This window comes from Ylistrum balloti, unplaced genomic scaffold (genome assembly GCF_031769215.1).
Source record: "Ylistrum balloti isolate Yb309-2 unplaced genomic scaffold, AGI_CSIRO_Ybal_v1 Utg370882, whole genome shotgun sequence".
Taxonomy (NCBI): domain Eukaryota; kingdom Metazoa; phylum Mollusca; class Bivalvia; order Pectinida; family Pectinidae; genus Ylistrum; species Ylistrum balloti.
Genome location: NW_026782502.1, coordinates 81,077 through 104,010, shown reverse-complemented (window position 1 = coordinate 104,010; position 22,934 = coordinate 81,077). Strand labels below are relative to the sequence as shown.

The 22,934-nt window shown below is 36.3% G+C and overlaps 1 pseudogene; it reads left to right on the top strand.

Moving 5' to 3' along the window:
* The first annotated feature begins 4,344 nt into the window (after window positions 1–4,344).
* LOC132559259 (uncharacterized) lies at window positions 4,345–12,214 on the top strand (annotated as a pseudogene).
* The last annotated feature ends 10,720 nt before the right edge of the window (window positions 12,215–22,934 follow it).

The window sequence follows — 22,934 nt, the reverse complement described above, 5'->3', positions numbered from 1 at the left end:
TGACTAATTACTTAATTAAGTCACTAATTACAGAATATTTGCATCCACAAAACTTTACATAACTCCACAAATGACTTGCATGCAATATAATTTATGTGATATCATTATACATGATCTACTGTTTGATTGTAAAATGTTTCCTCTTAATGTTTTTAAAAAGAGAAAGATGTGTGTTACTATTATTATAAATGTGTATCACTATGAATTACTGTTTTGAATTTATCAGTTATATATACCTTCTAAACAGGGTTTAGCTACATAAGTACCGATTATATATGTGTAAGCATGAAACAGGTACAAGACAAAAACATCGGTTTTCACTAACGTTTTTGGACCCATTGATTGTGTTAATATTTTCAAGCCTGTTAGCTTTGCCTGCATTTTCAAGCTTGTTGATTTTGCTAACGTTTTTGAGCTCATAGGTTTCATTAATGTTTTTGAAATAAAGATTTTGTCTTTTGATATTTCATGCATTTAGTTTGACAATACACAATGTACTCTGGAGATTAAAGTATATATGTATATATAGGATTGTTGAAAAAAATTATCATGATTTCACTTGAGAAATATTTGTCACAGCCAACAAGTGTTGGCTTAAACATCCCACATGTGTGTTTAAGGATATGTGTATATGGTTCATTTAACACTATTGATCTTTCATGGCTTGTAGCTTTCTCGGTTGAATTATTTTCTTTTCCTTGTAATGCCCAAAAGGCTATGTGAAATTGTTTTGTCATTTATTGCCATGCTGCAAAATCTGTCGTCCATTTCTTGTATATAAAATACTTCTCCACAATCTGGTGCTAAGGATTTTATTTGACTTGAATTAAGTTCCAATGCATTATTGCTTATTTAATCACTTATAAAAAGATTATGTAACACAGGTCATTGTTGTTTCCATGCCTCTGCTAGGAATCAAACCCAGGACTTCTGGTATACTGGTCTGACGCTCGCCCAATAGAGCTAAAGAGAAGTTCTCTCTAGCCTAGTGGTATATTGTGGCTAGTATTTACTTGGGTTTACAATTAGTTCATATTAAAGTTGTATTTTTCATTAAATTTGTTGATAAGGAAGTTTAAGAGAGTGTATGAAAGAAACACAAGTGACTTGTACATTTCAATGCAATTTCAGTATATGTGCTATTGGAGATAGCATATATACAATAGATATATATCTAGATTTACTGCAGGGGTGTTGGTTGGTCGGTTGGTTAACAGGTTTTTAGTGTCCTTAACTCTTCCCGTGTTAGGGTATCATCTCACCGACGAACATCAGTGTTCTGCGACGTGAAGGGGCAGTGCTGGATCAGTGGTTAAGGTATCTATCCTTATCACTTGCCCTCCACCTATGTGTTGAAGGTCGAGGCCTATGTTAGCCAGTTGCCAGGTACTAGCCACAGTTCTCTGGGAACTCCAGCTTACCTCCACCACCCAAATCTGGCATATCCTTAAATGACCATGGCTGTTAATAGGACGTAAACAACTAAACTAAATCTAGATATACTACTACACAATTAGAGTTGCTTCCCTTGCTTACACCATCTTGTACAGTAATAAAAAATGTGATCAAGAGAGAGCACATCTTTGTCACTTTCTGGTCATCAATTGTAAGTTGACATTCCAGTACTCGAGACCAACGCAGCATAAATGTCACATAATGAATTATACTGTTGTGTCGTCCGTAAAGAACTGTCAATGATGCTAGGAGTCAAAAGATTGGGAATCTAGAAACATGGTCAGAAAATCTGAATAAACCAACAGAGGAGTGTAAATCTGGTGAAAAATCTCAAAATTTTGCTCACTGCAAGGAAATTTGTGATATCAGTGCAGATGATTGTTGACATTTTTTTGTTGCTAGATTTCCTCCATAATGCCACTGACTGTGAATATAGGATGAAGTATTTTTACCAGATGAGACAGGTCAGTAGGACTGTGTATGGCAAACATTGTTTTCATAAGGTCTCTTAATGATGTATATACGAGAGCTGATGTTGGACGAGAAGGGTTACCACAGATCGCTGCTGGTGAAGATGAAATAAACTTTCTATGATCTACTGCACTGTTTGATTGGCTGTTTTGTTTTTATTATTTTTAGGTCACCTAAGTCAAACTGTGACCTATTGCCATCCCTTTTGTTGTGCGTTGTAAACTTTTACCATTTTCAACTTCATATGGAAAACTCCTGAACCAATTTTCAAAGAAATTTTACATAACCTCCATGGGTAAAGGTACACCAAAATTGTAAATTACATCGCCCCCAACGCCTAGAGGCCTGAGGGGTGGAGCCAGAAAGTGTCAAATTGATTGAAATGTTAAAAATCTTGTAATCAAATTTTAATTATGGAAGAATCAATTACTCTTCCTGGATGGAATGGCCTTCAGATGCTTTACCAAAATTGTAAATTTCATGACCCCAGGTTCTCACATTTCTCCCTGGGGAGGGGGCAAAATTTACTTTAGTTTTTATTAGAAAATTACATTTTTGAATATTATTTGTTTATTTTCTACTGGAAATAGTTAAACCTGGTTAGAATTGTTGACAGTTTGATGATGAGATGCACAAATTGACCTCAGCTGACCCCTAATGGCTGATGGGCGGGGCCAAAAATGGGTCAGATTGACTGTTCTACTGTTCCTGGATGGTAGATTTTATTTAGGAAATTTCAAATTTTGAGTGTCATTTCTTTTTATTCAAACTTGGTAAGAAGCCTAAGCATTGGACAGCAGTTAAAATATACACAATTGATTTTTCCATTATGTGTACAATATAGTTGAGATATACATTAAGTTATATTACTTTTTTTAACAAAATCATTTCTATGACATATTGCAAGAAGCATTGTGACTCAGGTGACCGTTAAGGCCCCTTGGGCCTCTTGCAATAATTTGCTGGGTATTGTTAGGAAGACTGCGTTGATAAGAATATAGTTGGAACACTTGATTGTGGAACATTTTGTTGAAAAATTCACTCCGTTATTTCATTATCCAAACAGTACACGGAATATTGTTTTCATAATCTTATTGATTTTATGAAAACGGTCAATTGTCTTATTGACTTTGGTGTCATATCGGTATTTAAATTATTTCATTTTAAAAAATGTCAGAATTACATTGTCATCTAAAGATTGATCAAAACTGTTTAGAATAATATTCGACCTGAAGCCAACTCAACAGATAGATATATTTGAGAATATTGTTTTGCCCATTAGCAATTCAATGTAAATAACCTTTTTTTTCAATATAATATCAACTGTTCAGACCGAGTACCATCAACGGAAAAAAACAGACGTACAACATGTAATAGTGTTGTGTACCAAGTTAATTATGATCGGATAGCCACACTGCTTTTCTCCATCTTTTATATAATTTCACACTGACAAAAGGAGCCTCATATACACAGCATAATGGTAGTGATGAGCCACCTACTATCAGGCGGAATTGGATCTATATCCGAGTTCGTGGTTTCATATTTTTTTGGAAGTTAACGATCAGATAGCCAGGCAGCGGTTCTCCGTCCATTTTTCTTTATTTCTTTTTTTATATTTTGACATTGACGAAAGAGCATCACAGCCAGCAGTGGTGAACAAACATCTAGTGGGTTGGGTTGTTAAAAAGTCCGCGTGGGCGGGGGGGTTCGAGGCTGACTGGCGACGCATTGTGTTGTATCATTACACACTCCAGCCAGCCTGGAATAGAGTATGATACCATCTGTTTTGGGTATCAAGTTTCTGCAATGTAACTTTTAAGTGATATAACACTGGAAAATAACTGTTGGAAGTGCGTTCATATAACAATCGGTACACACGGTCACACAATGTAAATATTTACCAATATATGTCGAAGTAGGCACACTGTATGTACACACATCTGCACGGGTGTCTCCCAATACCCGGCTTGTTGAGGATGGACAGAGTTGACTGGTCTATTCACAGGCTAAATGATGCTAATATGTTTGAATAAAAGGAATATATATACGTACACACATGTAGTTTTAGATAGATTATTTAATCTATATATAGATGACTGTGATATCATCGCCATCACGTGATACGGTGTGATGTAATGTCGATAGGTACATCAACATGTAAACGTGTATATATTTATAATGAAAAATAACCGCTGTATATTTGCCGTGTTATTGTTAAAAGAACTCTATTCTGGAATTGAAAATTCCTGTTAAATTAAAAGAGGTTGATGGTTTGATAGCCACAGTTTGATCAAATTATTTAGTATGGATATTTTTAGTTACAACTAACGGTTTTGGAAAGCCTTCTTTAATCTATTTAAGGGGTTGGGAATTTCCATGCTATTTATAACTCTTCGGCAACTTCAGAAATTCGTAGCGATGGAGCTTGACGGAGGTTATTTGATGTACCGTGATGATGTTGAACACGGCGTGTCTAAATGTAGTGGACCGGTAACCTTTTCTTTTGACGGTATGACTATAAAAACAGACATGGAATGCTGGAAGGCTACAGTTAATGCACACGCATTTCCACGGATGGCGTACTTACAAGACAGGCTTCAAGGAAAACTAGACGACTTCAAAATATCTTTACTACACAAGCCGAAAGAACTCCGGAGTGCTTTGGCTGCGGTAATCGACAATGTTTTCTGTCCAGCAAGATTGTTCGTTGTGAAAATAAGGCAGGACGATGGTTCGGAAGATATCCAGAATTTCCTCTCGAATTACATGGGTGACAAGGTTGGAAAGCCCGATCGTTGTTCTGTTGATGAAATGAACAATTGGATGAAAGATGGCCACCAGCCCGCTGTGTTTCTGACATTGCTTTCTGGAGACGGAATGACCGATGAATGTGTAAGTATGTTTCCCCTTAATTTTGCACCCATCATCACATGGACGGATACTTATTCAAAACAGCCTTCAAATGTAGACCAATGTCCAACCTGTTTTATTATCTTACTCAAAAACGTGGTCCCAGCTGTGCAATTTTGGTAATGTTAAATTTTGGGATATACTACAATGTATGAGAAATACGGTAGAGTTAAACTGCACAAGATGGGAAATCTCTGGAGGTTTTGTACCTTTTTTCAGAGCACTTACTATATAATGGTTAATGAAAATCATTGTCGTCATCAGAAAATCTTTCCTAAGGTCAGTTTGGACTGGCGAAATGGTTGGAAGTACTTCCGCCAAATATTAGATTAGACTGTCTAAATATAGCACATTTGGGAATCTAAAACTCGGTAACAGACTGGATCATATATCTATGTAAGCCTTGGGTAGACACGCAGGTCTATTTCTGTTGGGGACGTAATTCGAAGGCTTTGTTTGGCTTATTTCTTGTCAACGTTTGAAATAAGCAGAAACATTTCACGCTAATAAAACGCAATCCTGTCTCCCTCAATCATGGTAGAGCTATCGGGGACGTGGATTGAGTTAGCTAGATGTTTTAAACGATGTTTGACATGAATTCGTTCGCGTGGCGCGAAGGGCCAAGTGAGCTATTAGTCCGGTCGCTAAACCAAAAAGTTTTGCTCTGAAGTGTTCTCTTCAGGAATCTCTATGATGCCACTCTGTCATCCTTGGGCAATCCGTACAATATGCAAATGAAGTCCGCCATTACTGAAAATCTTGTTTTCACCAATATCTCAGTAACTATAAATGGTGTCAAAACGATTTCGGTGTCTACCCTTATGTTATGAGGGACAAAGAATCGGATTAAGTCATTTCAGTAAGGATCACATGGTATCAAGAACAAAATGGACTTTCAACCCCATGTTTTGAGGGGCACAGAATGGGATTAGGACATTCCATTAAAACCCACACAACTGTTTTCCGCGAAATGTGCAATTGAGGATCTCTATCATTGGTAATCTCAGCTGTAACGGCCATGTAAAGCAGAAACTGTTCTGATAGTTAAGCGCCTGATCTGATACGAAAGGGAAGGAATAGACAAACCGCAGCACTGTCGTTCGAATGAGACGTTAAACCTCGTCCACGTGTATAGAGTTATCCAAGCTGACAGGGTCATCCAAGCTACATAAACCGAAGGTGGAGAAACAGGTCGTTCAGATGGTATGTGGAACTCGAACATCGTATAGAGAGATTTGTCAGAGAACTTGAGTTTAGATTTTTTCTTTGTTTCACCTTCTTGATTTTTTTTTATCATTGATTGATCAGCAAATATTAATCGGAAGAAAAGCAAACATCTTCAAGGTAGAGTTTAGAGATGGAAGGGTGCTGCTTCTTCTGTACTTAAGATGGAAGCGGAGAGGACCTCTGATAAGCACTGATAGGATACAGAATATCATTGAATCAAGTAAACGGAAATGTGATTTTCTCCATGATGATCTCGAAACTAGACTTTTCGCAAACATTTAGAGGTCCTTTGTCATAGAGACTGTGTATCTACATATACATCCAAAACTCGCATAAAGAGGCGCTTGAATAAGCTTAGCTCATCAGCAGCATCTAGTAGCTGTCAAGAGGAGGTGGGTGTGGCTTTTGAAACCAGTCAGTACACTGAGAGCAGAATCATCGCGAGTGTGGAATTCCATCGAATTATACGACCTTTACCAGTCAATTGGCGGAGAAGGCATTAGCCGCCGAACTTTAGTCTCCAGGTTGTTAGAATACTTCGGATCTGCTAAGTGGCACAGATGTTACTAGTCTTATTGTGTTTCGACGTAAATCAAAGTTTATTGAGGCTAGTGCCGAGCAGTGATGAAGAGGATGTTGAGATAGGACTGAAAAAAGCCAAACAGATTGTCCATGATGTAAAGGAATCATTAGTTGATGAAAAGAAGTATCAATATGGTTATTGGCCTTGACTGTGTCATCATTGCTATCAAAGCTTTCCACAAAGTTTGACCACACTTTACCAGCCTCTCTCATCGGAAACATTGTAACAACTGCCAGTCGCTCTTGCCCTTTCAGGCTGTGACACTGTCGTTTAGTGCTTCGGAATAGGAAAAAGCACAGTCATCAAAGTTCTCAAAGAGTGATATAGCACTGCAGAAATTGGGTGTACTATCTGAGGACATGGGTGACATCATTCAAGAAGCAACATGATTGATGGCTGCATGCTACGGGGCCAAAGGTTCGGTCACGTCGAATATGTCTGAGGCCGGGGGAAAGATCTGGTCAAGAAGGATAGACAGAAAAACGTTAAAAAAGGCTCCAGAGTTTAAGTCCCGCTCACCTTTCCAAGAGGCATTCAATGAGAATGTAAAGCGGGCGCGAATCCAAACTGCCAAGGAAGTCTTGATTCAGAACCTCCAGCATTGGATCCTGTCCAAATCGGATGGGAACGTAACGACCGTGTCCTATGCTTGACCCCAGTAACAGTGCAACCAGACGTCAGTGTTGCTCCACCAGAGGTGCTGGAAATGATAAGGTGTGGTTGTGCTACGGATAATCCCTGTTCGACAACAATGTGTGGATGCTACAAAGCTCACCTGCCGAGACAATGTTTTGAGTATGTCACGGGGAAGTTACAATGCCAGAATGAGCTCACCCGACGTTACAGTGGACAACGTTTCTGACTTGTGTGATGACTAACAACATGCATCAACACGAGTAATTGGAATGTTCCTTGACGATTCACATACTAACTAAAGTTGATTGTCCATTCTTTGCAGAAAAAACAGTTGTGATCAATACTGGAATAGCCTAATCCGATGCTTTACCCCTAAGAATATAGGTATGAACACGAAAATTACTTTGATACCACGTGTAATTATTGAGATATTGACAAAAACAAGTTTTTCAGTGATGGCCGCCTCAATATGTCTATTCAACATAAAGTGATTAATGCGTTCTTCACTGAAATGATTTATTCTGATTTTTCACCCCTCAAAACATGGGGAAAGACACCAAAATTATTTTGATACAATTAATTGTTACTGAGAAATTGATAAAAACAAGAGTTTCAGTAATGGCGGCCTTCATTTGCATGTTGTTCGGATTGTCCAAGAATGACAGAGTGGCATCATACAGATTATGAAAGAGCATATATCAGAGATATAGAAACAGCAAAAAACTTTGTACGGACCGCGATGCATGCATGATGGTATCTGCCACCGGACTATGGAGATACCGCGGGCTCCGTTGTCGTCTGTCTGGTCGTCTGGCGTCAGTCAACTTTTCCTATAAATCGCTACTAATAACGGATGACTTAGGTTAGTTTAACATATTTTATTTGAAAAAAAATCAAAAGGAATCGGACGCAAGTTATGACAACTTAGAAACGTCCTTTTCCATCAACAATTAAACGGTGCTATAATTTAAATGATTGACAATGTATATGATGTTAAACAAATATTTTTAAGTAAAAAAGAGATAAAAGAAAGCATTTTAACCCTGAAGCATCCTTAGGGAAACCAAATATATAAAACATAATCCATCGTGTCCTCCAGGAATTGCAGGATACTATCCAAATTTGATCTTAAGCATGCTTAAGTGTAGGGGAACCAGTTTTGTATAAACGTTGGGTCTTGGCTCCTGGGAAGGAAAGGGCGGGGTCCAATAGGGAAAATCTGTTAATTTCTTCTAATTTCTTTTAAATAGACATTGTTCTTCAGGAATAACAGGATAGTGTTTGTCTGAAACAATCTTGAGTGAAGGAAAATCAGTTTTGTGCAAATGGTGGGTCTCGGCCCCCTGAGACGAGAGGGGCGGGCTCATTAGAGGAAATTCCTTAAAATTGAGCTCCTCTTGTAGGAATGATTGGATTTTGTCCAACTTTAAGCTAATTCAACATTGATGAAGTGAACTTAGTTTTGTACAAACAGCGTATCTAAGTAAAAAAGAAAACTACATATATGGCATGATCGATCGAACGGATTTTGATTGGTGGCAAAATGCCAACATGTTTTTCACGCCACTTAGTGTAAGTCCTATACCGTTAATAAGGCTGCCATCTTTCATTTTTACACCTGTCGATTCAACAGAGCATTCATGTTTCATACAGCTTTCTTTTCTTTACTTTGGGACTGATAAAAAAAACAAAATGGCTGAGAGGCAGCCATCTTGGATTTTTTCAATGAAGATTGTTATCGCAATTTCTAGAAAAGTAAGGACTGGATCTTTCTCAAATTCATATGTAGGTTTCCTTTGGTCTCTAGTTGTGCCCATGGTACTTTGGAACTGATAAGAAAAGCAAAATGACCGAAAGGCGGCCATCTATGAAAGTTTGTTACCGCTATTCCTAGAGCCTGGTGCCTAGTTATGCCAACTTGATTTTGGTACTCGGGTGGCGCAGTGGTAACGCACTCGCCTTTCACCTAGCCGTCCGGGGTTCGATTCCCGGAATGGATGTGAAAAGGTATGCTCAACCACGTGGGTTTTCTTGGTCAATCCAAGTAAGTAATTTCACATTCTCAAATGAGAACAATGTAAACAACGGACCCGTCAGCGCATAGAAACAGAATAGCAATATGATCTTCTTGGTGTGTATATGGAGACCATAAGAAAAATCTCGAAACTCTATGTGGTGAGTTTGTCTGTCAATTGTCATTCTCACGAATATCGTGATATTAGGAACAAGAACACTTTTGTTGCCGTGTGCATACCAAACAGATTTATATGACTATATATAAACTTTATTTATTTTACAACAATTGCGAAACAAGTTATGTCAACTTATACTAATCACTCTTGTTGGCCCGGATGTAAGCGCGCGAGTTGTCTTATTGTGGGAGGAAACCGGAGTACCCGGGGTAAACCCACGTGGTCGGGCAGGTGACCCCTTACCTTTTCACGTCCGTTCCGGGAATCGAACCCCGGTCGGCTAGGTGAAAGGCGAGTGCATTACCACTGCGCCACCCGACCACCCTTTATATGACTATCTGTATAGACATATTCATTTTCTAATCCTAACGTTTAGATATCAAATTTTAGTATTTTATAGATTATAGATTATGTATGATTAGATGTCTCTACTGTACCAAATTCTACATTTGAATTAAGAGGTGCTTTGGTTCAATCTCCTGCTGACATAGCCTTTATTATATTCTGCTGATATCGACAAAGTGGGGACATTACCTTATAGACGTTATTTATCTCAATTCTTAGAATAACATACTACAATATGTTTTATCTTATCATTACTTTTTTCAATTGTAGAAAGAAATTATCAGAATGCTGAAAGCCTCATATCTTGAGGAGAAGTCTCTACGAAGAATGTTGTTTGTCATTGACGAGCAGGTCAGTTCAAGGTCACAGATGTATGACTATGTGAATACGTTGGTGTCCCATAACCCCGATGCGAGCTTTACTGACGAATGCAAAGGTTCTCGAATTTTCCACAGGAATGACAGAATGCTACACAAGGTAGTATCTCGATATTTAGAGAAACAGGTCGGAAAGAGGATCAGTCAAATTTACTCCTTGTTCACTCTCTGGAGACAGGATGATGAGAACACAAGCAAGGAAAAAGTTCGAGTGAACCTCATCGATGTTTTCAACTCTACCCGTAATGAACTTTACAATTTGGCAACACAGGGTACCAGTCAACAATTGGAATTGAAACAACCAATGAACAAACTTTTAGGGAGCATTCTTCCACGATATGGAGTTCTAGTTACAAAACAAGCTCTAACAAAAGTTTGCTCTGAGAGCAAATGGGAGCCTTGCAGCCAATCCGCATCTCATAGAAGCTTTCTCATCCTTGAGTACCTATCGGGTACCTCTTCAAGCATGTTCAGTGGGATCGTCACCGGAACAAAGTCCAAAGGGAATCGCTGGTCGGATTAGACAAATCGTTGAGCAAGACGGACAGCACATTTCTAGTGCTATGAGCAATGAAATTCAGCAGGCATCTAGACCACTGAGAAAATACATTGAAACTACGGGATGCATGAAAGTAAATGAGATCTATCAACTGTACAATGAAATTGAATCGGAGAGATTATGCGATGACGTGCATATCAGTGCCCAAATCTCGCTCAGTCGGTGAGTGAAAACTGATATTTCTACAACACAGTTTTTAATAATTAAGAATGTGATCAAATTATAAACCAAAAAATATTAATCAGTTATACAAGATTATTTTAACATTGAAAAAAATTAATATCTAAAGTACATGAAAAGCAAACTGTTTCAACACAAGGAATTATGATATTCTTCTAGACATGGAAATCGTGTTCAGAAGAAAATTTTTAAAAAAAATAATAAAAGCATCATAATCTTTTTTTATTGACAGGATACCTGGATTAAAATCTTTTGGATACTGGAAAGACGATTTTGAAGTGAGTGTTTGTGAAGAAAGATGGAAGAGAAAGCTACCAAACCTGTTGCAGATACTTCGTGATGCAGTTCGCGGCGACAAGACAGCAAACGAGAAAGGCATTGAGGAAGAAAACATTCATTTACGGTCATCTGAAAAGTGTTTAGATTTTCATTTGTTTACCGGAGAGGCTGGCAAGAGTTGTTTCGGATCTGTAACACTGTTTGGACAACGGATACAAGACAACCGTCTTGTTTGCTTTACATGTAAACATGTCGTCCCGAAGAAAAATGCCTACGTAACACTTTTTGAGAAATGCGATCATTCACAAGTGAATGGTGAAGACAGAGACTGTGCGAATTTCACTGGAGTATGCATCCACACACATGGTGTTGAAGATGGTAATGAACTCGGAGACGGGTTTGTGGATATATCCTGTGTATGTGTGAATGAACCATGTCCCATTGATACAAGCATTCAAGGACCGACACCCAGTCGAAAAAGGAAAGTGCTCTATTTTAACGGAAACTTCCGTCAACGACAAGGAATGGATGTTTACAAAAAAGGAAGAGACAACAAAACGGCTTATGGAACATATATTGACGCCAAGTATCTGACTCCTAACGAAGATGAAGAAGAAAATAACGGACAAAATAGAATATGGGATTGCGGACACGACCACAGTGTCAATATTCCATTCAGTCACGGCCCAAGAAGGATCGACCTCGTAGAAGAATCGGCGGATTCAGAAATATCTTTCGGAGATCGAGGCAACAGTGGGGGATTGGTTTCCTTCCTTAGCTGGAATGGTGACACTGATGAGGTGACACCAGCGCTGGTCTACGTAGGAAAATGGCCTGATCGAGACAATGTTTACATGTGCTACAGACTTCACGAGGCTATTGAATGCCTCACCTCGAACGACTTATCCGCCCAGTTTTCTCTCAATTACGATGACGATAATTTCCACGACATTCATATGCAGCGGGAATGACGAAACCGGTTCATATCTGGATATTAGATCAAAATTCAGATATGATGATAACTGGACCAACAGAACGCATCAAATAGATTGTATTTGGAATTCGTGGATCTAGCTGAAAGGCTAATGAGCTCGATGTGGTACAATTTAACTTTGATTTTAAAACGTTCGACAAATTTACAGTGTTTGCATAGCTACAATTTCGCATTTTCCTTAATTCAGATAAGAAAATTGAACATGTTTGTGTATAGTAAAATCATTTTGGCAAAGATGTGATATTAGGGACATGGTTTAGAATATTTTTTTTTGAAAGAAAAACAAGTGAATAACACATTTCATTGCAAGTCAAAGAAATCAGAATGAAAATTTAGCATTTTAATGGAAACAACATTAATTTCATGCTGTGTTATTCACGCTTCTTACCTGATGTTTGTTACAACACGTGATCGAAGGGAACATAACAGACATCTAGGTAAAGACCATAATTATTAAATTCCTTTAAATAACATCAATAGAAGGAAATGTGCTTTTGCTAGTTGCAATTACTGAACGACGTGATAGAACGTATACAAAGCATCACTCTGGAACATTTATCCTAACCAACGACAGAAATCCTGAAAACGAATTCTGCATAGATAAAGGTTTATCTTTTGCATTTGCCTCATCAAATGAGTCTGCTTTGATGTCTTTTTTGGTGCTTACAACATTGAGGCATGCGGGTCCAGGAAAAACATTTCCGAAAGAAGGACACTACGATTCCTAAACGGCAGCAGTGGATAAATGTTGGTTCTTTCAATTTATCCTGAACAAGACAGGCCCGCGCGTAAGTCACACCGAATAGTATGTGAGTAATTGTAATTTACACGCCGGTGAACACCTGTAGACCTATCTGTGGTTAGTGCATTCAGATCATCAAGTGGTGGTGTATGAATATATATAGAGGGGGGAAAAGGAGCGGGGGAGGGGGAGGGGAAAGGAAAAGAGAGGGGGAGGGAAGGAGGGAGAGAGAGAGTGGAAGAGGGAGGGAGGGAGATAGAGGGAAATAGAGAGACCTGCAGTTTAACTATTTGCTATCAGTTGGCGCTATTAATGCACTGGCTTTCTAACCGCCTATGGTAGGATTGTCAACATAGCTGTGTTCCATCAGTTCAATAGTACGTTAAAATGGTCCTCTCGAGATTCAATATTCGTTTACCACTAGCGAGGTTAATTGGACTTAAACGCAGTATTTTCATTGACCTTGATGGTGGTCAGTTGGGCAGCAAGATATTGGCACAGCATCGAACTGACTTTTTTTCAAATATAGCGAGCTATGATGACGATGCATGTTGTCTTTTTCGTGCCTCGTTATTTCATGGTTGGGTGAGCATGAAATGTTAGCCTTGAATTTTGGTGAGCATGAAATGGTAGCTTTGACCTTGGGTGAGCATGAAATGGTATCCTTGACCTTGGGTGAGCAGGAAATGGTGGCCTTGATCTTGGGTGAGCATAAAATGGTAGCCTTGACCTTGGGTGAGCATGGAATGGTAGCCTTGACCTTGGGTGAGCATGGTAATGGTAGCCTTGACCTTGGGTGAGCATGAAATGGAAGCCTTGAATTTTGGTGAGCATGAAACGGTAGCTTTGACCTTGGGTGAGCATGGAATGGTAGCCTTGACCTTGGGTGAGCATGAAATGTTAACCTTGACCTTGGGTGCGCATGAAATGGTAGTCTTGACCGTCATTCTGCCCTGATTTAGTGTAAATTTCTGTGTATTCAGTCGGTAACAGATACAGATAAAGAACTGTAATCTGGTATGTAGTAATGTAGTAATGATGATATGCAGGTCAAGTTATGATAGGTTTATTCGTTTCACTCTGACAAAAAAAGTTGTTTTTGTCACAAGAGGATCGGGAGTATGGTATTGTATAGAGCTGACAAAATTAAACTTTTGTGTAAGCACTGAAGCAAGACTTTGTTTGGCCACCATTTTCGTGACCTTATGCTTTTTATGTTGCCAATAATTTGAGTGTCTGCCATCCAGAACATATAATTCGCTTAAACACGCTATGCATCATGTGTACCCATGAATAACGTATTTGTTATCCACACATCCAGTCTGTTATATGTTTGCATGTGTTGCATATTATAATCTATTATGCTTGATTACGAAATGTAATGTTGTATTGCTTTAAATGTATATAGCATTATCGAAAAAAAACTAATCCATCGAACGGTTTTTGATGGATAATTTGTTTTCTGTGATATCTCTTTGTTATCCGGAATGTTCCGCCTTCAAATGTAAACAGTTTCAATGAAACTAAATATTACAAAGGACTTGGTTAGATATTGGCTTGAGATCGGCTTACAGTTGTGTACATCATGTACCAGGTAGTGACATGATATAAACCTACATTATTTAGCGGGAATCTTATTTTGGCACTCTTTACAATGAATAGAATAGCGCTGAAATAGGAATACACAAATTTCTATACCGTGTATGTATCTATCAACTTGGATGCTTAAATGCATTACTAAGATTTGCTAAAAGGAAATGATATGTTAAAGACGGATATCGCCAAATATGGTTACAGTAGAGTGATCGGATAATTAATTCATATAGCACGATTGCAGATTATATCGCACAGTATAGACAATACATATGGAGCAAGGATTACCCCGGAAGGACACGTGTAATTTCTGCTATACTTTAAAAATGTTTCGATAAGGTCATATATGTACATACCACTGTACAGGTTGATGTTATAGGACGCTGCCTGTGCTGATATATTATTCCTGTGTGTTTTTTAATGATTTGTATTGTAATACAGAATGTATTTTACTATTTAAGAGTGATTTCATAGTTAAGTTTTATATGTCATATTTATGACTATGTCTTCATGTCTTGTGATTGGCATCTTTCTGAACAAAGAAATGATGTAAAAACAAAAGCAAAAACAAACAAAAAACAAGCAACAGTGTTTACTCAAGATGTCTGTCTTTTCATTTTCATCTTTTTGACCCAGCTTTAAACTTGTAAACGATTTATCACAGCTTAACCATCAGTAGCTATTTCATATCGTAAAAGAGTTTTATTCATTTGTTTTTTGGACAAAACTTACCTATTTGATACGTAATAGATGTACAATGTAGGTAGAGAAGATATGATATGTCACTGTGTCCACAAAAAATAAACATGTTCATCAAATATTTTGTTACAATTTTGGAAAATATGTAATTGTGCAATGCAAGCGTGATGAAATCGAATACAATATATCTCTCACAATGTATCTAAGAGAATTAATGAAGAATTTGGTCACCATCCGCGACAGCGGGAGATCATGTTTGGAACGCCTGTCTCTTATAAACTACATTTGTGTTTTTCAGAAAATCAAGACAAAAATCATTTGTCTTTCACAATATATATATATTGTGAAAGACAAATATATATATAAAGTAAATTTACCACAGTATTTTATTTTATACAGCTTGTGTCAGATTTAATATCAAGCAAATGACGTCGGTAAGATTAAAGGTTAAAATATTAATTAAACGGTAACATTCTGTGACGAAGGATCGATTGAAAGGCACACAACATCGTTTTTCATAATTATCAATGTGTATTACTACTTACGAATGTGGTGATTTTATGAGGAAATGTTAATTCTATTAATATATTTACAGTTATCCTTCGATTAACTTGACACCTTCGTTTTTGATCAAAAGCATCCGGAGTTTTCCAGGCTGCCGGGTTTAGTAAACCGGCCAATCTTACCAGAGTTATCTACCTTGATTAACAGTTCCTGTAACATCTTTGATCAGAATCTGAACGCTAATAAATAATCATTGTAACCTCAACATACAGTCCTTTATCTATATTTTTTCATTTAAATATCGTAGAAGATTTATTAATGATCTATTCCAATGAAATTATAATCTATTTCTTAATATGGCAAAAGAAATCACGACCTTTTTTTCACATACAAAATACCGATATGTATTAAACGCGAGAGGATCAAATTTGTCGAAATCCGCCTGCCATATATATTTTTTTCCTTTATTCTGCAGTGATAGAAAACTAATATATTTCAATACGTGCATTAATGCGACAGAATTTCTCAAGAGTTACTTAAGAGAAATTTATAGAAATAACTGTTTAAAAACAGTGACTTTATTTGTCGTAAAGACCAAGTGTACATACAATATTACATAAAATTGCTGTATTAGCCGTCGAAATGCGGATCCATATTTCTGCGCGGATCAATTATTTTGGCGTACGTAACCAGGCAAAATTTAACATAAGGTCAATAAAGACATAACAACAAACGGTTAAAGTTTCGATAGTCTGAATTTTCAATAAATACTGCAGGATAAATATAATTTATCATCATTGTCTTAAAATATAAGCTCTATTGTACTTTGTCACGCGATAAAAAAAATGTGGCTCGTCAAAATCTTGTTACTTTCGTCTTTCATCACCTTGGCCATAATAGAGCACATATATTCAGGTACTAACCATGTATTATCTATGTAAGCTTTGGAGGAGTAGGGTTATATTTGGAATGTAAGCGTTGATATCGATAATGTCTTTATTTAAGCACAATTAAAACTATATTCTTTATTTTTAGAATCACGTGACTTACAGTGCACTTTACTGTGATATAAATATGTACATTTTTGTTATAAAGTTTATAATAAAGCTATAACGCTTTTGTATTATTTGTTTGTTTTCGTATTGATGTTGTTTATTTAGTAGAATTTGTATTAACGTAATATGGCATAGCCAATATAACTATATTTTCTGTCCGTTTTCTTAACCGAATCTGTATTAGAGATCGACCATTTGGCACCGACCAATACTAGATTAAAGAAACAAAGGAACATATAGGCCATACTAGAACGGTCTAGAATGGTCAATTTAAGACCTATCAACAACGCAGTTTTTTACCCCACTTCTGAGCACCAGTGGATTTTTCACCTTTCCATGAGAAACATGTACACCGTTCATTTCAACGATATCCGACAGAACTGCTAATATTCACAACAATATTTTAACGATCTCTGACAGAACTGCTAATATTCACAATAATATTTTAACGATATCCGACAGAACTGCTAATATTCACAATAATATTTTAACGATCTCTGACAGAACTGCTAATATTCACAATAATATTTTAACGATATCTGACAGAACTACTAATATCCACAACAATATTTTAAAATCTCTGACAGAACTGCTAATATTCACAATAATATTTTAACGATCTCTGACAGAACTGCTAATATTCACAATGATATTTTAACGATCTCTGACAGAACTACTTTTATCCACAACAATATTTTAACGATCTCTGACAGAACTACTTTTATCCACAACAATATTTTAAAATCTCTGACAGAACTGCTAATATCCACAACAATATTTCAACGATCTCTGACAGAACTTCTAATATCCACAACAATATTTCAACGATCTCTGTCAGAACTACTAATATTCACAACAATATTTTAACGATCTCTGACAGAACTGCTTATATTCACAACAATATTTTAAAATCTCTGACAGAACTGCTAATATCCACAATAATATTTTAACGATATCTCTGCTAATATTCAGAACTACTAGATATTATATCCACAACAATATTTTAACGATATCTGACAGAACTACTTATATCCACAACAATATTTTAACGATCTCTGACAGAACTGCTAATATTCACAACAATATTTTAACGATCTCTGACAGAACTACTTTTATCCACAACAATATTTTAAAATCTCTGACAGAACAGCTAATATCCACAATAATATTTTAACGATCTCTGACAGAACTGCTAATATTCACAACAATATTTTAACGATATCTGACAGAACTACTTTTATCCACAACAATATTTTAAAATCTCTGACAGAACTGCTAATATTCACAACAATATTTTAACGATCTCTGACAGAACTGCTAATATTCACAATGATATTTTAACGATCTCTGACAGAACTACTTATATCCACAACAATATTTTAACTATCTCTGACAGAACTACTTATATCCACAACAATATTTTAACGATATCTGACAGAACTACTTTTATCTACAACAATATTTTAAAATTTCTGACAGAACTGCTAATATTCACAATGATATTTTAACGATCTCTGACAGAACTTCTAATATTCACAACAATATTTTAACGATCTCTGACAGAACTGCTAATATTCACAATGATATTTTAACGATCTCTGACAGAACTTCTAATATTCACAATAATATTTTAACGATCTCTGACAGAACTTCTAATATTCACAACAATATTTTAACGATCTCTGACAGAACTGCTTATATTCACAACAATATTTTAACGATCTCTGTCAGAACTACTTATATCCACAACAATATTTTAACGATCTCTGTCAGAACTACTTATATCCACAACAATATTTTAACGATCTCTGACAGAACTGCTTATATTCACAACAATATTTTAAAATCTCTGTCAGAACTACTAATATCCACAACAATATTTTAACGATCTCTGACAGAACTGCTTATATTCACAACAATATTTTAACAATCTCTGTCAGAACTACTTATATCCACAACAATATTTTAACGATCTCTGAAAAGGATTTCTGGTCTTATTATCTATTATACTAGACCTCTACCACGGCAAGCTAGTAAGACAGTCATTAACAACTAGAACACAAGATGTGAATTTGAATATGGCCGTTTATTATAGTAAACGACATTTGTTATTTAGTTAACAATTTATCATTTAAATAGACCGAACAAGTCTTAGATGGGGTTCATAATCTGCCACAATGATTTCGGACAAACTTTTTCAGAAATAAAGTAAAGCCAGTGTCTCTCCATGGAATTCTGGTCTTATCATTTATTAATTGATTTTGATAACGACATATAAAATTTATGTCATGCGTTGTTTGTCAAAGTGAATAAACGTAAACAGTGCCATTCATCTTAATTAATTTAAAATGTAACACGACAGCTGATCGGAATTGATTCCCAATATTATAGATACGATATACCGTCAGAAAAAAATGCTTGTGTATCTATGTAGAATCTATATTCTCAATGACGTCATTATTGCTGACACGTCATGATGATAACGTCAGGAACATTTAGGTTACCCTGAAAGGTCACAAATGCTGTGCAAGGAAATCCGGAATTTTTAAAAATTACAAATGAAAACGACACTAATATAAGCCATTGTTTGAATTTTATTATATATTGGTCGTCAAGTAAAACTTAATTTGTATCAGTATAAAACACAATATACCACCAGAAGTTTCAAAATAGATCTATTCCCTAAACGCATCGTTCATACTCTATCATATTTCTGAAAAGAATATCTGTTATTTCTTCTCATCAAGGGAAAGGAACGTACAAGCCAAAAACTGCACGATAAAGCTTTCTATACCAGAATAACACGATATGAACACAAGAACCATATTCCTGACTTAGAATGAATATGTCAAGTTAGAATTTTATCTATAACATAGTTCACGCCTTTGGGATAAATTTGCAAGAAACAAAATGCTTGCTGGTTGCTTGCAGCTAGCAAAATCATCTTTTAGTCACAACGGGGTAAATTATAATTTCCCTCTTAACTTTCTGGAATGTTTCTATATAAATAAATACAATTAAACGTCAGTGGTTGACATGGCTGATGTGATTTTTAAGCTGGGAATCCCCCGTTTTAACCAGATGGTGAGACGAAAACATCTCAAGTCATTAAAACCCTAAATGCATCTGTCCAAAGAAAACATGTTCATGTAACAGAACTGGGCGTACATTACAGTAAATTGTGTCTGGTCTCTGCTAAAACACACAAAAATGCCCCATCAACCATATCTTACAAGTTTTATCAAATTAAACTTACAAAAAAGTAAAATTTCTCTCAAGATTGACGACCATCTCAAGATGTGCTTGAAACGGTAGTTGTCAGAACAAAATAGTTGATGTATTTAGATAATGGCAGTCAATACCTTTTACACTGACGCCATGTAGTAGATTGTTTATTCCTATTGATACGTTAAGTTTAAATCAATTTTATTGCAAACAAAATACAACGGGATTGGACAAAAGTTATAACAACTTACTTACGCCCTTTTAGTTAAATATAGGCTTAGAAAATCACAAAAAGAAAACAAAATTAAGGTAAGGGGTGGGGGTGTGGGGTGGGGGGCGGGTGGGGGGGGCACCGACGAGTAATTCTGTGGATTTGGTGACTGTCAATACCTAATCCAGTCGGCAAGGAACGGGCTCTTTACTGTACACACATTGCTTTCTACTTATATGAAATGTCCAGTCACATCCCGTGCTTTAGTTGTCGTTCTCCTGGATCAATCCTTGTCCTTCTACGATGCCGTGCTCTACCTGCTTTGCCGACAAGATTAGGAAACCACAGCCCTGATCTTGGTAAAATATGAATATTTCACTAAGTATGTATTAAATAAACATTATAATTAAATAAATAAAACAATACCCGTCGGTGTTGGGAGGATGAAACTGGATGAATGGAAGGGGAAGGGATAGTATAGACATACTAGGTGTCCTGGTTATCGATGATTAAATGTTAAAACGTTTAGAACTAGAAATAAATTATTGTACAAACCTACAGATGACAATATTTCTATCAGTATCGAGATTTCCGTCCCCAAACAGAAGGTGTTCCACAATTATTTGTACCAGTAAAGCGACTGAAGCATTATATTACGTAATTGATCAAAGTTGTTAAGAAAAGCAAGTAATGACTAGAGTCTTCAGAATGATGTCCACAACTGCAAGAAGAATTGGGTCGAAGACGTGCTTTGTAAAGATCATAATTAAGAGAGCTGCTGCGGTTGCGGAGTTGGCAATGTATTATATTTACTTTTCTAGGCCCGTACTCAAGAAATGATTTAATATTTGTAGGGATAGTAAGATGAGGTAGAAGAGTTTTGAATTATTTGATAGAATCAGATGACTTAGTTTCGATAGGTAGAGTATTCCAGGAGTCTGAAGTGCTTGGTATAAAGGATGAATTTGTAAGTTGTATCATATAGGATGGATTTTGAAAGTTATTTCTGTTTCTAAGATTGTAATTTGTAGAATTTGACACAGTAGGTGGTAGTAGAGATTTTAGATATGAAGGAGCATTATTGTGATAAATATTATAAAACATAGATAACTTCCTATTTTTACGTCTGTCCGCCAATGATTGCCAGCCTAGCTCCCTGTAAATAAATTCTTTTTAGTAACTACTGGTAATCCTGTAATTATGCGACCTGCTTCATACTGAATATTTTCTAATTTATTTGAAAGAGTGGTATTGCAATTATCCCAAACTTCGCAGGCGTATTCAAAAAGTGGTCTGATGAAAACAAGAAAAGTTTTTTCTGTTCAGGATGTACTTAAATTTCCTAAGTGTTGCGATGTATTTAGCAGTTTTTTTCAAAATGTCATCAATGTAAGAGTTCCAAGTACCATTGCTGTTTATAACTACTATTAAGTGTTTGTATTTGTTAACGAAAGGAATGGGTGTGTTGTCAAAGAGAAATTGTGGGTTAGTAGGTACATTTGTGTTGGAAATCAGGAGTATTTAAGTTTTAGTTGGATTGAAGCTCATTAACCATTTTTGAGACCAAAGATTCAGCTGTTCCATGTCGTAGTTTATTACCTGTTTTAGATCGTGTAAATGTTTAGAAGAGTATGCTAATGCGGTATCGTCAGCGAAAAGTCTAGTAATAGATAAAAGAGTGTTTGAAATATCGTTAATGTATACAAGAAAGAGAAAAACAAGAGCTGTAGATTCGCGATTCTCTAGTGCTAAATGTATATTATGGTAGAGTTCAATAAGTTGGTGAGTCGTAGAGTGATTTGGCAAGAAGCCGGGTTGTAATTTGTATAGAAGATTATTAGTGAAAAGGTAGTTATAAAGATGTTAATGGATTATTCGTTCAAAAAGTTTGCCGATGCAGCTAAGTAAAGAAATAGATCTGTAGTTACTTGCCAATTCAGGTTCCCCCTTTTTGAATATAGGTGTCACGTAAGCAAATTTCCACGAATCAGGAAAAACAGAAGTATGAAACAATTTGATGAATAGAAAGGTGAGTGGTGTAGCTATTTCACTAGACATCATTTTTAACATCTTATGACTTATGCCATCGGGAACAGCTTTGTTAATGTCTAGAATATTAATAGTGTCTAAAACCTCTTGTGCTGTTATTTCAATATCAGTAATAGAGGAGACAGTTGTAAAGTTAAAGTAGGGTGTGACGTCATCGTGTTCATCAAGGTCAGAGATGGATTTAAAGAAGTTATTTAAGATATTGGATTTTATATAGTCATCAGCAGTTAAGTGTTTGTTAGAAGGATTTAGTAAGGGAGGTATGAAGGTAGAAGTGTTACCTTTTAAATGAATGCGCATTAGTTTCCAGTATACTTTCGGATTAGCTGAACTGTTACGGATGAGACCACCAACATTATCATAAAAATGTGTTTTAGCATATCTAAGCATATTATTTACTTTGTTTCTTGCACGTTTGTATTAAGCTTCTGAATGTGCGGTTTTAACTCTGATAAAATACTTCCTTTATCTATTTCTCCGCTTAATTTCTTTTCCTATATCTCCGTTCATCCATGATTTGTCATTTTTATTTACAGTTTTTAGGTATATGTTTCTGTAAAATGGAAGTAAGTTTTTCAGTGAATAAAACACATTTCTCGCTCACATCATCAGTGACAGAAATTTACCCAGTTTACTTGTCTAACTTCA